Source organism: Bos javanicus, chromosome 16 (genome assembly GCF_032452875.1).
Source record: "Bos javanicus breed banteng chromosome 16, ARS-OSU_banteng_1.0, whole genome shotgun sequence".
NCBI classification, from domain to species: Eukaryota; Metazoa; Chordata; class Mammalia; order Artiodactyla; family Bovidae; genus Bos; species Bos javanicus.
In genome coordinates this window covers 13,369,495-13,386,161 of record NC_083883.1, presented here as the reverse complement: position 1 = coordinate 13,386,161, position 16,667 = coordinate 13,369,495, and the positions used below count along the sequence as shown (strand labels likewise).

Sequence of the window (16,667 nt, the reverse complement as noted above, 5' to 3'; positions counted from 1 at the left end):
AGCACAGTATTGTAAATAAACTGTACTCCATTATAAAATAAAAATCAAATTAAATTTTTAAAAGCTGAATCCAGATTCCCGCTGCTCTTTATAATTAGAATTGCACTGATCCTTACTGTGCAATAAGTAAGTCTTCCTCAGTGGCTCAGATGGTAAAGAATCTTCCTGTCAATGCAGGAGACCAGGTTTGATCCCTGGTTTGGGAAGATCCCCCGGGAAAGGGCATGGCAACCCACTCCAGAATTCTTGCCTGCAGAATTCCATGCACAGAGGAGCCTGGTGGGGTTGCCAAGAGTCAGACATGACTGAATGACTAACACTTTCAGTTTCACTTCACTGTGTAGTGATACTATATCCTTATCCTGTTCTTACACTTCAACAAGATGAGATAAGCCTAGAGATGTTACTATTGAATAGCTCAGTATAATATGGGTTATAATAATGTTTGTAGTGCTTATAAATTCAATATGAAATAAAACATTTCCCCCCTGCAGTTTACATTCCATTTATTTTCAGGTTTGAAAATGGCTTCTATTTGGGGGTGCATGAACAGGTAATCCCAGGGATGTGGGAGCCTAGTGGGCTGCCATCTATGGGGTCGCACAGTAGGACATGACTGAAGCAACTTAGCAGTAGCAGCAGCAGAACAGGTAGAAGATGGTGAATGGATCCTAACACACACATAAAAGGAGGAAATATGTTTCCTTTTCATGTCTTAAAAAATATAATTATGTCTTGCAGTTTCAAACTGGATATAACATAACTAGTTGTTTTATTTGACAAGGAACCTCTAAAAATATATATGAAAAAAAAAATGCTTAGCTTTGTAACCTGAAAAGACCAAAAAAAATTTAGGATTATGTCTTGTATGTTAAGTAATTTTTTCATTCTGAAAAGTCACATAAAACAGAGTTTCTCAAACCTGGGGCTGGAAGCTGCTTCACGGAGGGAGGCTGTCCTACGCACTGGACCACGTGGACCACCACCCCTTGCCTCTGACCAACCATGACAGGCCTTTAGCCCCCAGCCCAGAGCCATGACAATGAAAAGTGTGTCTTGAGGTCGCTAAAGGTCCCCTAGGTGGCAAAATCACCCCTGGCTGAGAACCACTGACACAGAATCTACTACTTTACAACTACAATAGAGATAGAAATTCATTTTTACAACATATTTTTTAATACTTTCATTCTGAGCAACTGTTTTGAAATCATCAAGCAAGAGAACACAGCCAAGCTTTGCCAAAAGGATAAAGACATCATCTCTTCCCAAACCATCAAAGGACACCCTGCACCCTGTCATCTGATGAAGCACACCAATGATCCGTTATCTCTGTGTCATAGTCCTGCTCCTCACAGATGCCACAGTTGACTAATCTACTTCCTTCTTCAGAAATGCGACAGCCTAGAAACAGCAAGTGTCAGGCGATTTTTGTCCACTCAGTACGATTTATGTCTCACTAAGCTGGGCAACAAGCAGGAAGACCACAGAGTTGCATTGCAAAAGCCTGTTGGTTTTTCATCTGCTTACTGATAAGGGCTTGACTTTGAGCACACTTTGTCAGGGACATCTTTCAAAACAATTAGTTTTCACGTCTGGCATTTAAGAAGCTTTACGATAACGGCTTAGATTTCCACTGCACAGGGGAAAGACGGTGGTAAGACACTTTGAAATGACTGGATGATAAACAAACCCAGGCAATTTTTTTTTTCATATTTGTCTATTACCTTCTTGTTTGCTCTTTGATGAAAAGCTAAAGTTGTCCAGAGCTCTTGTGTACACCGTTTCTAATGAGGAACATAATGAAAATATCTGCAGCAAAGCCTATTTTCAAGACTAGGCTAACGAGCCACTTATTTCAAGCAGTATTTGATTCAAGATCGTACCAACAATGTCACTGAATTTGATTAGTTCTTAATGTGTTATGTTGATGCTTGATTGTGGTTGAACTTTGATCCTGTTTTGCTGACGTTGTATACTGTGTATCAAAGGCCTCAAGAAGGAGAAAGAAACACTGAGTAGTTTGATGTTTGAAAAAAATTCTGAGACACGGTTTCAGATATCAACAGATATTTTTAAACTTCCTCTACTTCTTATGCTTTTTTCTAGACCTCCTGCACTTTAAAAGGAGTTTTCCAGACAAGGATATCCAGGTGGTGCCATGTCTAAATATACCAATGAAAAGAGGTAAAATCTTTGTTTAAATTTATTCCCATCCTTTTAGAGAGGAACCAACAAGAAAAGAGGGAACAGGTTCTTCATCTCATCCTTGGCAGGGCAGATGAGAAAACAGAAAAACAGAGGGAAGTGGAAACTTTCTGGTGTTAAGAAAACTCATCCAGATAATGACATGGACGCATTTCTCTGCATTTTGCAAAGTAAACTTCATTCTTTTGAAAGTTTCCAGTTTTTTAATTTGAATTTCTTGGTGTAGGTAAAAAGATTTTTGAGAATTGTTTTTCCCTCTTTAATTAAAAAAAATAATATTCAATAGCAACTATCTGAAGAAGGGGAGAAAAAAAAGGAAAAAAAACAAGAGAAGCCACAAAGCCCCAGCTGCGCTTAGTTCCTGTTCACTCAGGCTGGCTCGTGACGTAGGTTTGCTGTATTTTGAATTCACATATTAGAAACATTCATTCAGAGAGGAAACTGGCTTTGGCATAATCAACAGAAGAAAATAGCATTCATAGAACTGTTATTCAAAAAGAAGCACAGAGCTGTACTTCTTGTTCTAATGAACCTTACTTGGTTTAGCTATAACAGGGAGGAAAAAGACTTGTACTTTATGGTGGGTAACTTCTGACCCTGATGCTGGGAAAGATTGAAGGCAGGAGGAGAAGGGGACGACAGAGGATGAGATGGTTGGATGGCATCACCGGCTCAATGGACATGAGTTTGAGCAAACTCTGGGAGATGGTAGAGGACAGGAAGCCTGGCATGCTGCAGTCCATGGGGTCACAGAGAGTCAGACACGACTTAAGCCACTGAACAACAACCACTTCTGACATGAAAATTTGAACAGAAGTTTCATAAATAATTATTGGAATATGAGAAAGAATCAGACCTTGCAGTTTGGGTAGCTGAGAGTTTGGGGTCTCAACTGCTCAAAACAGGGGAGCTAGAAGAGAAAGGCATGCCTTGCTGTGGGGACTTTGCAGGGCCCAGAATTAAGTTATCTTGTTTCCTCCAACCACAGTTCTGGGCTGCACTTTAAAAGCAACTCTGTTTGTAGCATCGGTGCCACAGCTGAGGTCCCCAGGCTACAAGTCCTGTCCTCAGGCCGGCCCCTCACTAGGCCCTGTCCTGTTTCCGTGTAGGGTCTATAAGACCCTCCCTGGACTGAAGCTGCTTTGAAGTGACACCTCATCTCTCCACACTGGATCTAATTGAGTGCAGTGAAGAATAATTCACTTATTAAAGACATTCATGCCAACCTTTCACACTAGAAGCCTACATCTCAGAACTATGGTTTCCAGCTGCCATGGTTTCATGGCATTAGGCTGCTGTATGCCATATACCACTGTTCTGTTCATAATATTTAGACAGTGCCATAGTAACACATAAAATACGACCTCCAGAGGTCTGCATTCCTCCCACTCTGTGTCAAGTATTAGAGAAATTCCTGAGGAAGGGAGCCATACTACAGAGCATCTGAACTGTTCCCTTTATGGTAGCGATTGCAGAAACCTAGAGCAGAAACACATCCTAGGATTCTATATTCAGTTCTAGAAATGTCCCCGTGTACTTGGAGTTTTCTGGTTTTATTTAGAAGGCATCAAGAAATTCTCTCATTTAATTCTATAAAGAGCTACTAAAATCTCACCACTTTATAGTTAATCTTCTTTCTCTTTCCACAGTAGGAAAAACAGATTATCATCTTTTATTATCTAAGCGTTTTGTATAAAAGTATTAGTGGAGGTGGGCTTCCCTGGTGGCTCAGTGGTGAAGGAACCACCTGCCAGTGCAGGAGAAGCATGAGACACAGGTTCGATCCATGGGTCAGGAAGATCCCCTGGAGTAGGAAATGACAACCCACTCCAGTATTCTTGCCAGGAAAATTTCAGGGACAGAGGAGCCTGGCAGGCCCCTGCCAGGGGGTCGTAAAGGGGTCGCAAAGAGTCGGACACGACTGAGTGCCTGAACACACAGGTATTAGTGGAGATGACAGAGATGCAAATATCTAAGACCTGGTTCTCTTTCCATGTGCTTCTTGAAATTTGGAAGTAAATTTCTCATTTTGGCTTGCTTTTTGCCCAGAAAACAAATATTTACTTCACATTAAAATAGGTTTTCTACAGTGTCAGCACAGAGATTTTCTTTTCTTTTCAGCAGCTTAAAATGAGAAACATTTCTTTTCTCAGAGTTTCTCCAGAAGTAGCTCACCTGGTGGTTCTGGCCCAGGGTCTCTCATGAGATTTTTTGTGGTCACGCTGTTTGCCGAGGCAGCGCTCATTGGTTTTCATATTCTTGGCTTTGTTATATAATGTTCAACAGATTCTCTCTCCTCTCTTTTTAAGTTTAAATTCTCTGTACCCTTTGTCATTAAGGTATCATCAACATCCCTCTGACTGGAGTATTTTGCCTTCACCCGATTTCCTCGGAAAGCAAAACCACTGGTGGAAATAATTCCCGTATTGTCTTGATCAGGAAAGAGCTCCGAGTGAGGTCTGGTTGTCAGGCTAGGGCCCGAGGCCACTCAAAGCCCCCAGGCTGCTCACAGTTGGGCAGACCCAGCTATGATGGAACACGACACTCAGTTCTGGTATTTTCTAGGAGAGGGGGCACAAAAGTGCACACGAATCCCTCAGGCCTCTTGTTACGAGGCAGATTTGAATTCCTTGGTTCTGGGATGAGCACTAGCTCCTGCATCCAGCACAGAGATTTTTAAGTAAATACCATTAACTACCTCCCCCGTCACCCCCATCACTGTGAGCACTCCCCTCATCTCCTCCTCTTCTCCATCAACCTTGTGGGGCAGGTCACTATTTCCTATCTGCATTTTGTTCCACATATCTTCCTCAATATTATTCTCTATTTGCAAAGGCACTGCTTATATCCAGATTATGTTTCCTCTCACAGGGTTAGCAAAGTAGCCTATGACTTCACTTAGTTTCAAATGTTTCCTGTAGTATTTTACAGAACACACAGTATTTTACATATTCATCACATCTGACCCTGAAAACAACTCATGGTAGGCCAGGCAAACATTATCCAACTTGGAAATAAGGAAACAGGCTCAGGAAGAGTGAACTACTTTCTCAAGGTCATGAAGCTACTAAGTTGCCGAGCTGAAACTTCAGGTGTAAGTCCCAGTTCCCCAAACTGAATCTGCCTTCTTAAAGCCAGATAACTGTGCATGAACTACATGCCAAGTCACTTCGGTGGTGTCTGACTCTTTGTGACCCCATGGACTATAACCCGCCAGGCTCCTCTGTCCATGGGATTCTCCAGGCAAAGTACTAGAATGGGTTGCCATACCCTCCTCCAGGAGATCTTCCTGATCCAGGGATCGATTTCACATTTCTTATATCTCCTACATTGGCAGGTGGGTTCCTTACCACAACTGAATCTGCCTTCTTAAGGCTAAATAACAGTATCACCACAACAAAACCCACTAACGCTTTCACATCTTGAAGACATAGGGCAATTGAGAACTGGAAATGGGGTACAGATTATTAAATTTAACAGTCCTAACTCTATACCTGGTAGCTCCAGGAACTCATGGACTCTAGAATGTGTCCAACATTACAGAACTAACTATAGATTCAAATCTACAGTTACTACAGTCATCTGTAGTTATCTATACAACCGACAGTAGGCTCGAATCTACTGACTTCTGCTGCACTTTTCCATCTCACTCCCTTAAAGACCCCTGGTGCGGTGAGCTTTCCATGACATGTGCGAATAACCCAGCCAAAGTTAGTTTCTGCCAGTCTCAGAGACGTGCCTCTGCCATGGATGGGTTTTGTCTCCCGCTCTGCAACAGCGTTTGTATCACCTCTGGATGGAACCCCCACCGCTACAGAACCTGCAGACATGCCCCTGCATTCTTTCCAAATCCAAGCCTTAATCAGGTTCTCACGCCCACACACAAGCCCTCTCTGATGTCCCAGGCCCTCAGGAAACCTTTCCTCGCTAGTCCTCAGACGTCTGCAGCTTCTGCTAGGCAGTCTCGTACTTGGCACCTTCTCGAGGACCCATCCTGGGTCCTATATGTCCTCACGGTGCCATCCCAGTCATGTCAACCTTTCCCCCAACATTCAGGGTTCTCCTCGCCAAGGACTATTGATACATGAAAGGCTACTTCTCCCTGGAACATCCTTCCACATATTAAACCATCTTGAAAATTCCCATTTAGCCTTTCCTTGTCAGTTAAGACACTGCTTCTCTTGTGAAGTCCCTGCTGATGTTTCCAGATGATGCAGGAGAGACCTCTTCAGGGTTCTCAGCACATTCTGGACGGCGCCCCCTTGGATCAACTGTGGGATCACACTGCTAGTGTCTGCATGTATGTTTCCCACCGAAGACTTCCTCATCATGGACACAGTCATCTGCTTCTCCTCTGCCCTGAGTACATGGCCCAGCACAACCAGAGCTTAAGATGTGATAAATGAATCAAAAAATGAAATGTATGTGCCCATAAAAATGACGACATTTTGTGTTCTATTAAGCCTAAGAAGTAAAAGTGCTTTGTCGCTCAGTCGTGTCTGACTCTTTGTGATCCCTATGGACTGTAGCCCTCCAGGCTCCTCTGTCAGTGGGGATTCTCCAGACAACAATACTGGAGTGGGTTTCCATGCCCTCCTCCAGGGGATCTTCCCAATCCAGGGATCGAACCCAGGTCTCCAGCACTGCAGGTGGAGCCTTTACCATCTGACCCACCAGGGAAGCCCTAAGAAGTAAATACAATTAGAAGTTTAGAGAGGAAATACTCATCGGGAAGCAGGTCTTGGGTATCACAGGCCCGGGCCTAATTCCTCCAGCAACTACAAAGCCAGGCTAAAGAAAGACCAAGAAGCATCCTGTTGTGATACTACTGTTCTTTCGGGAGTCAGAGCTCCTTCTTACAGGCAAGCTCTCACCTCCAAAGACACTTTTCCAGAGTTACAGCCACTACCCTCGCATTACAACTATACCGAACTGCTATTCTCTAGCTCCCTAGGCGTTCTGAAATCTACATTATTAAACTTTTTGTTCTAAGAAGACCCTCTACCCACTCCCCAGTGGACAACCTTGTAGTCGACCTTTCCATAGATAGCAGTCAGCTTATTTTTTGTGACAACTGTTCTGCTTCCATATAGAGTTAACTTCTTTTGTTTCCAAAACCCACAGGCATAATTCTATTCAAGGACTCTGTGTCTACCTGTCTGTTAGACCATGAACTACACAAAAGCATGGTATTCACCTCTTTCATGTTTAGTTTTCAAAGCTCATCAATGGTTAGTCCTTTTCAAGTATACACTAATCCACTTATAAGATGGGGGAGGGGAGAAACCAGGAGGAAAGTAGAAAGACACCTTTGTGGCCAGTGTTCTGGATGCAAACTAGCTTCTGTTGACTTAAAAATTTGGAAGTACAGCAGACTCAAACTGATCTTCCTTCTGCTAGTGAGCAGTTGTGGAAACGGGAGGTGTTCCTGCAGCAGCAAATTTCCAGGCCCTGTTCCCTGGGTGTCAAGAGTCAGTGCTGAGCTTGTAGCTATGGGAGTCTGCTTTTCAGCACCCCTAGAGTTAGAAGTCAGCCACAGCAGCAGCAGCGATAGCTACTTAATTACCAGCGATTAACACCTGCATTTGGAGAAGGAAACGGCAACCCACTCCAGTATTCTCCATCCTGGAGAATCTCATGGACTGAGGAGTCTGGCAGGCTACAATCTATGGAGTCGCAAAGAGTCAGACACGACTGAGTGACTAACACACACACACACACACACACACAACACCTGCATTAGGGCTCAGGGAATTGTTCTACAACCTACAGCTCTAGTAAAGGCCTCAGACGTAGCAGCCTCCCAGTGGGGTCATTCTGGGGTCAGTCCTGGGGACCCAGCCCAGACTCCTCTCCCATCACTTCTAATATATGTGTAAGCACATAATTTCCTGAATTAAAACCCATCTCACTTAAAATACTTACAGTGATAGTTTCTGTTTCTTGGAGTTCATCCTATCAGATCCAGTAAGAGGGAATAAGAGGAGGGGGGTGTGGCGGTAAGGCAGAGGGAAAGCAGAGGGAGAGGGGTGTTCCTGCCTGGAAAAGTTCAGGGCTGTCAAAAGAATTTACCATTTGTTCTAGGCAACACCTGATGAGAGTCCTCTGACCTCCGTTTCTTAAGAGTATTTACTAAAGATTGTTTCCAACTGTGAATCATTCCTCTGTCTCTTTCAGAGGTATTTGTACTTCCTACTACTCAGAATTGCCCTTTCTCAAGGACTCACAAGCTGTTCCTTTCACAGGTAACCTTGAGGACTGACGGGCCTGCCTCCCAGGCTCCGTTGAGGATAAAGTGCTAACTTCCAGGCCTGCTACTAGCAGACACAACAGTGGAGCCTTCTGCACTGACCCACCCCTTACAGTTTCACTTCCCTGACTCTACTGGAGACCCAGTCACCCCCCCCACTCCTCCGTTCTGCCTTTAACAGGCCCCACATCTCTGTGAAAATCTGAATGGAGTTCAGCATTTTTTCGCACAGTCAGTATTTACTGAATTAAATCTGTTTTCATCACTTTCACTAATGTCCAGCTGTGTTTGACAAGAGAAAGTCTTAACTGTTCTTTTTCTTCTACTCTTGTTACATCCGCTTTTTATCCAATGAATTACGAACATAATTTATTTTTTCTATAAAAATGTTATATTGGTTTACTTTATAAAGATTAGGAAAGGCCACAATGATTTGCTAACGGTGGCTATAAAAGCACATTTTCTCTATATATTTTAACAAGGGAGATGTTTTCCAGAATTCCGGATGAATTCCAGAGATTCTCTCCAGAATAGTTTTTTCTTCTGATTTTTTATCTGAAATCTGACAGACAGGGTAAATACCTCAAGTACCAATAAATATTAGAAATTTCTAGCGTACTTAGAATTTCAGGTTAAATACTAATGATCAATGACCCTTCAAATTTCACCTGCACAGCTTTGATTTAGTATAGGAACTATAAATTATGAAATCAGTCAGTTCAGTTCAGTCACTCAGTCGTGTCCGACTCTTTGTGACCCCATGAATTGCAGCACGCCAGGCCTCCCTGTCCATCACCAACTCCCGGAGTTCACTCAAACTCACGTCCCTCGAGTCGGTGATGCCATCCAGCCATCTCTCCTCTGTCGTCCCCTTCTCCTCCTGCCCCCAATCCCTCCCAGCATCAGAGTCTTTTCCAATGAGTCAACTCTTCACATGAGGTGGCCAAAGTACTGGAGTTTCAGCTTTAGTATCAATCTTTGCAAAGAAATCCCAGGGCTGATCTCCTTCAGAATGGACTGGTTGGATCTCCTTGCAGTCCACGGGACTCTCAAGAGTCTTCTGCAACACCACAGTTCAAAAGCATCAATTCTTCGGTGCTCAGCTTTCTTCACAGTCCAACTCTCACATCCATACATGCCCAGTGGAAAAACCATAGCCTTGACTAGACGGACCTTTGTTGGCAAAGTAATTATGAAATAAACTCATACTAATAGAGTCATTTTTGCCAACTGGCAGCAAAAAGAAATCCCCATTGGTGATTTAAAAAGGAAACTTTCCAGATTAGAGACAGAGGTCCACTCTTTCTTTGACCCTGAATTCTTTGAAATTTCTAATACACATTTATAAGACACAACTAATTGTGATTTCATGTAACTGTTAGGTTTTGCATTTGCAGGAAATGAGTAATTATTCAAACATGCAGAGTCCCATTATGTTCAGTTCTCTTGAGAGGATGAAGACAATTGTTTAAGAGGGAGCTGTAGATTCTTAGCATTTTAAGTTATACTCACTAAATGTTTCTGACATGGAAGACAAACACTGCTGACAGGTACAGTTCTGGTTAGGTTTTTAGAATGTTTGAGAAATTCCCCCGTTGACTAAGAATCTATTCACTGTAGTCCCAGAGAGTTAGTCTCTGGACATCCCCTTTGAACTTTTTTTTTCCTTCATAGGGGTTCATGCAAGGAACCATGATTCATTGAATATTCTTTCCTAAAAAGAAAGCACCTCTATGGACAACTTGAAAATTTCCAGTAGTAATAACCTTATTATAATTTTCTCATAATTCCTAGTCATTTATAATGAGGAACCCATGAAAAATGTGAACAACTTGTGAGCTGTGGCCTGAGAATCAGCAGGTCTCAATTAATCTCCACCTCATTAACTCCCAATGAAGTCTGAAAATCTTTCCATTTCCAAAAGAAAATGACTTTTTCCCCATCTAACCTCATAAGAATACCAAAAAGATGAAAAAAGAGAAATAAAAGAAAGAGAACCTGTACCAAACTATGTGAAATCTTTAAGAGAGATTAATATTTGTGGCCTCAATAGTGGGATTATAATGGCAATTATTAGGAATAATAATATTATGAAAACTTTATCATCTTCATTATAGAGGAAGGTAACCTCTTGAAACTATTAATATAAATATTATTTCCAATTGTGCAACTTTTTCTTGACATAAATATTCTTGCATTGCTATGCAATACCAAGTTAATGTTTTTTTTTAAAAAAAGAAGAACCAGGCAGTAGTTAAAGCAGTAAAAACATTTCAATTAGAGCATTGTAAGGGGAGAAAAGAGATCTCAGGGTAGATCTGGACTCAATTCTGAATACAGCATAGGAGACTTGGGAATTTATAGCCAAGGAGCAGAGTGGGGATCAGTGGATGGAAAATTACTAATAGGAAATATCAGGGGTAAGGGAGTATTCTGGCTGCAGTGACATAATAGGAGTCTCGCTGAAGACAGGCCAGATGATCAGACATCACCTGGGGGTGCTGGGGGTGTGGGAACCAATCAGATACTCACAGGGATTGGATAAAGATGACAGGGGAGCCTCGCTAAACTGACTTAGCAGGAGTCTTGCTAAAATTGGATTTTTTAAGAAAGTGCATAGATGAGCCTAAAAGAAGGTGAAGAAGCACTGAAGTTTAGTCAAGCAGAGAATCTTTGTCATTAGAATCTCCGTTGCTTAGGAAATTTTCTGTATCAAGAAATTTAGCTAAAATGACAGATGGCATGTTCCCATCTTTTTTTAAGACTTTTTAAGACTTAAGACTTTTTAAGAATATGTCACTAAGAATACTAACTCTATTTCACCCTATCACTTCTTTGTTATACATTAATAGCAGTTGGAGAAAACATGCATATATGAAAACTACATGACTGTCAAAAGCAGGAAAGCACACAGGTGGGATGAGCCTTCCTGGATATAATTCTAAACTAAAACATTACTTAGGTTTCCATCAAAATCCCAACCTGAGATGGCAGCCAAGGCAACACTGTGAACATAACAGAGGCAGATGGCAGAGCAAGGAAGGACCTGTATCTGAGGACTGCTTGAAGAGCTCAGAGTTCCTGGGTTATTGAATAAGTCCATTAGAGGAACTTTGAACCACCCTCCAGTAATACTGCAAGGCGGCTCCTGGTAGATAGAGCAGTTTATGGTTGCCAGGACCCATTTAACAATGATCACTAATGTCACTCTGGAGCTGACTATAGCTCAGATCCTGAACTCCTTATTGGCAAATTCAGACTTAAATTGAAGAAAGTAGGGAAAACCACTAGGCCATTTACATATGACCTAAATCAAATCCCTTATGAATATACAGTGGAAGTGACGAATTCAAGGAATTAGATCTGACAGACAGAGTGCCTGAAGAACTATGGACAGAGGTTTGTAACATTGTACAGAAAGCCGTAATCAAAGCCATCCCTGCAAAAAGGCAAAATGGTTGTCTGAGGAGGCCTTACAAACAGCTGAGAAAAGAAGAGAAGCAAAGGCAAAGGGGAAAAGGAAAGATGCACCCATCCGAATGCAGAGTTCCAGAAAACAGCAAGGAGAGAGAAGAAAGCCTTCATAAATTAACAATGCAAAGAAATAGAGGAAAACAATAGAATGGGAAAGACTAGAGATCTCGTCAAGAAAATTAGAGATACCAAGGGAACATTTCATGCAAAGATGGGCATAATAAAGGACAGAAATGGTATGGACTTAACAGAAGCAGAAGATATTAAGAAGAGGTGGCAAGAATACACAGAAGAACTATACAAAAAAAGATCTTAATAACCCAGATAACCACGATGGTGTGATCACTCACCTAGAGCCAGACATCTTGGAGTGCGAGATCAAGTGGGCCTTAGGAAGCATCACTATGAACAAAGCTAGTGGAAGTGATGGAATTCCAGCTTCAAATGTTTCTCTCACAATCCAAAACCAGAGGAATTTAGCTCTGTCTAGCTGTTGTGGTTGTCTCATTACTTCTGAAAAGTTGCAGGAAAATGAGAGATGGGTTAGCACTCACAACTTTTCAGATTTTAACTTTTCAGATTTCATGTGTTGAAATGATTCACAAATTATTAAATAAGATCATGACCAAGCTGAAAATAAAACTAAAAAGTCCCAAAGTCTATTTTATTTTTTAAAATGTATTTATTTGTTTTTGCCAGTGCTGGGTCTTCATTGCTGCGTGAGCTTTTCTTTAGTTACGGCAAGCAGGGGCCTCTCATTGCGGTGGTTTCTCTCGTGTGGAGAACAGGCTCTAGGGCACACAGGCTTCAGTAGTCACGGCACATGGGCTCCGTAGCTGTGGCTCCGGGCTCTAGGGCACAGGCTTAATAGCTGCGGTGCATGAACTTAGTTCTTCCATGGCATGTGAGAGCTTCTCAGATCAGGGATGGAACACAAGTCTCCTACACTGGCAGGCAGATTCTTTACTACTGAGCCACCAGGGAAGTCCTTGTTTTATTTTATTCATTTATTTTTTTTAGTGTTTTTTTAAATTAAATTTATTTATTTTAATTGGAGGCTAATTATTTTACAACATTGTATTGGTTCTGCCATACATCAACATGCATCCACCACGGGTGTACCCGTGTTCCCCATCCTGAACCCCCCACCCACCTCCCTCCCCATACCATCCCTCTGAGTCATGCCAGTGCACCAGCCCCGAGCATCCTGTATCATGCATCGGACCTGGACTGGTGTTTGACTTCACATATGATATTATACATGTTTCAATGCCATTCTCCCAAATCATCCCACCCTCGCCCTCTCCCACAGAGTCCAGAAGACTATTCTGTACATCTGTGTCTCTTTTGCTGTCTCACATACATGGTTATCATTACCATCTTTCTAAATTCCATATATATGCGTTAGTATACTGTATTGGTGTTTTTCTTTCTGGCTTACTTCACTCTGTATAATAGGCTCCAGTTTCATCCACCTCATTAGAACTGATTCAAATGTGTTCTTTTTAATGGCTGAGTAATACTCCATTGTGTATATGTACCACAGCTTTCTTATCCATTCATTTGCTGATGGACATCTAGGTTGCTTCCATGTCCTGGCTATTATAAACAGTGCTGCTGATGAACATTGAGATATATTTTATTCTATTTTAATACAGCAATTTGTAAGAGTATTTCATTAAAACATGAAAAATCTGGGATATATTTGGATATAAACATAAATATGAACCATAAACCAGAGCTATTTAAGTAAATCAGTAATGAATGTGGAAAAAATATCAGAGAATTGATATAGGCATAAAATCAGAAATGAAGTAATATAAAATCAGGCAATTAATAACTCTAATTTTACTTTTTCTTCAAAATATACTTTATTTCTTGGAGCAGTTTTAGGTTTGCAGCAACACTGAGGGGAAGGGATTTCCCATTTACACCCTCCCCGTTCTCCATTATCAACATTCAATCTACATTGACACACCACAATCACCTGGACTCCATAGTTTATGTTTCACTCTTGGTGTTAAACCTTCTGTGGGTTTGGACAAATCTGTAATGACATATATCCACCATTATAGTATCATACAAAGTAGTTCACTCCCCTAGAAATCCTCTGTGTTCCAACTATTCACGCTTCACTCCCCACTAACCTCCAGCAACCACTGATCTTTACACTGTCTCCACAGTTCCGCTTTTTCCAAAATGTCATTGTAATGTCATTCCAAAATTACAATGTAGTTGTAATCATACCGTATGTTAGATTGGCTTCTTTCTGTTCAGATTGGCGTCTTTCACTTGGTAATATGCATTAAAGTTTCCTCCATTTCTGTTCGTGGCTTGATAGCTCATTTCTTTTTTTTTTTTTTTAAACTGGAGTATAGTTGATTTACAATGTTGTGCCAATCTGCACTATACAGAAAAATGACTCCGTTATACACACAAATATACATTCTTTTTAATATTCTTTTCCATTATGGTTTATCCCAGGATATTGGAAATAGTTCCTTGTGGTATACAGTAGGACCTTGTTGTTGACAGCTCATTTCTTTTTGGTGCTGAATAATATCCCATGCCTAGATGAACCACAGTTCACGTATACTTTTTAAAACATTTTATCTTTAAGAGATATTCAAATATATAGAAAAACTTGAATTACAACAAACAGCCATATATTTACCAGCCCAACATACTCAATGGTAATTTTTTTTCCCATTTATAGCAGAAAAAATTTAAAGAAAAAAATTTGGATACTAAATACTTACTTTCCTCTATCTCAGATAGAAATGTTACACTGCTGTGTGCTTTATCAGTTAGCTATTGCAATGAAAATCTACTCCCAAACTCAGTGGCTTAAAACTGTAATCTTTTATTCTCATGGGTCCAAGGAAGAGTTGAGGATTCAGCTAACCTGAGCTGGGCTCTGGTGGCTGGCTGTGCGGAGCTCCCATGAGGCCATCCACACCTGTGAGAGTTAGCTTGGGGACAGCTGAGGAAGTCTGCCTCTCCTCCCTGTGTCTGCCCCCAGGACGGGCAGCTCGCCTCAGAGTGCTCCTTTCCTAGCAACTCAGAGGCACAAGAAAGGGAGGAAAATGCCACGCCCCTTGCAGCCTAATCTTGAAACTGTCATACCATCACTTGAACCACATACTTTGGCCAAAGCTAGACACATGACCAAACTCAAGTCAAGAGAGGTTTGAAAGTGCAGTCCACACATAAGGAGAGGGAACAGGTCCAGAGGGCTATGGGTATTGAGGGGTGAAAAGTTGGTGGTGGTTTAGTCACTAATTTGTGTCCGATCCTTGTGACCCCATGAACTGTAGTCCGCCAGGCTCCTCTGTCCATGGGATTTCCCAGGCGAGAGTAGGTTGAGAGTGGGTTGCCATTTCCTTCTCCAGGGGATCTTCCCAACCCAGGGATCAAACCTGGGTCTTCTGCATTGCAGACAGATTCTTTACTAACTGAGCCACCAAGGAAGCCTGAGAGGTGAAAAATGGGTCAGCTTTCATTCCAATCCCAAAGAAAGGCAATGCCAAAGAATGTTCAAACTACCACACAATTGCACTCATTTCACATGCTAGCAAAGTAATGCTCAAAATTCTCCAAGCTAGGCTTCAACAGTACATGAACCAAGAACTTCCAGATGTTCAAGGCGGATTTAGAAAAGGGAGAGGAACCAGAGATCAAATTGCCAACATCTGTCAGATCATAGAAAAAGCAAGAGAATTCCAGAAAAACACATCTGCTTCATTGACTATGCTAAAGCCTTTGACTGGGTGGATTACAACAAACTGTGGGAAATTCTTAAAGAGACGGAAATACCAGACCAGCTGACCTGCCTTCTGAGAAACCTGTATGCAGGTCAAGAAGCAACAGTTAGAACTGGACATGGAACAATGGACTGGTTCAAAAATTGGGAAAGGAGTACGTCAAGCCTGTATGTTGTCACCCTGCTTATTTAACTTGTATGCAGAGTACATCGTGAAAAATGGAGGGTGAAGCACAAGTTGGAATCAAGATTTCAAGGAGAACTATCAATACCCTCAGATATGCAGATGATACCACCTTTATGGCAAAAAGTGAAGAGGAACTGAAGAGCCTCTTGATGAAAGTGAAAGAGGAGAGTGAAAAAACTGACTTAGAACTCAACATTTAAAACCCTAAGATCATGGCATCTAGTCCCATCACTTTATGGCAAATAGATGGGGAAACAATTGGAAACAGTGAGAGGCTTTATTTTCTTGGGCTCCAAAATCACTGCAGATGGTGACTGCAGCCAGGAAATTAAAAGATGCTTGCTCCTGGGAGAAAAGCTATGACCAACCTAGGCAGCATATTAAAAGCCAGAGACATTACTTTGCTGACAAAGTTCCCATCTAGTCAAAGCTATGGTTTTTTCCAGTAGTCATGTATGGATGTGAGAGTTGGACTGTAAAGAAAGCTGAGCACTGAAGAATTGATGCTTTTGAACTGTGGTGTTGGAGAAGACTCTTGAGTCACTTGGACTGCAAGGAGATCCAACCAGTCCATCCTAAAGGAAATCAGTCCTGAATATTCATTGGAAGGACTGATGCTGAAGCTGAAACTCCAATACTTTGGCCACCTGATGTGAAGAGCTGACTCAAAGAAAAGAGCCTGATGCTGGGAAAGAATGAAGGCAGGAAGAGAAGGGGATGACAGAGGATGAGATGGTTGGATGGCATCACTGACTCAATGGATGTGAGTTTGAGTAAACTCCAGGAGT

General features: G+C 41.7%; 2 long non-coding RNA genes across 4 annotated transcripts in view; one reads left to right on the top strand and one right to left on the bottom strand.

The window, feature by feature from the left end:
* LOC133227569 (uncharacterized) overlaps positions 1 to 16,667 on the bottom strand; it is a 356,831-nt gene that overhangs the window by 45,914 nt on the left and 294,250 nt on the right. For both annotated transcript variants that reach the window (XR_009729868.1, XR_009729867.1), the window contains one exon: positions 12,280 to 12,442. This is a non-coding gene — a long non-coding RNA (uncharacterized LOC133227569). The remainder of the gene's footprint in view (positions 1 to 12,279; positions 12,443 to 16,667) is intronic.
* Positions 1,429 to 6,697, top strand: LOC133227570 (uncharacterized). 2 transcript variants are annotated; one of them, XR_009729871.1, is made up of 3 exons: positions 1,429 to 1,654; positions 2,107 to 2,184; positions 6,414 to 6,697. It is a non-coding gene; the product is annotated as an uncharacterized LOC133227570 (long non-coding RNA). The 2 variants fall into 2 exon arrangements; XR_009729870.1 differs by having other exon boundaries at positions 4,545 to 6,697.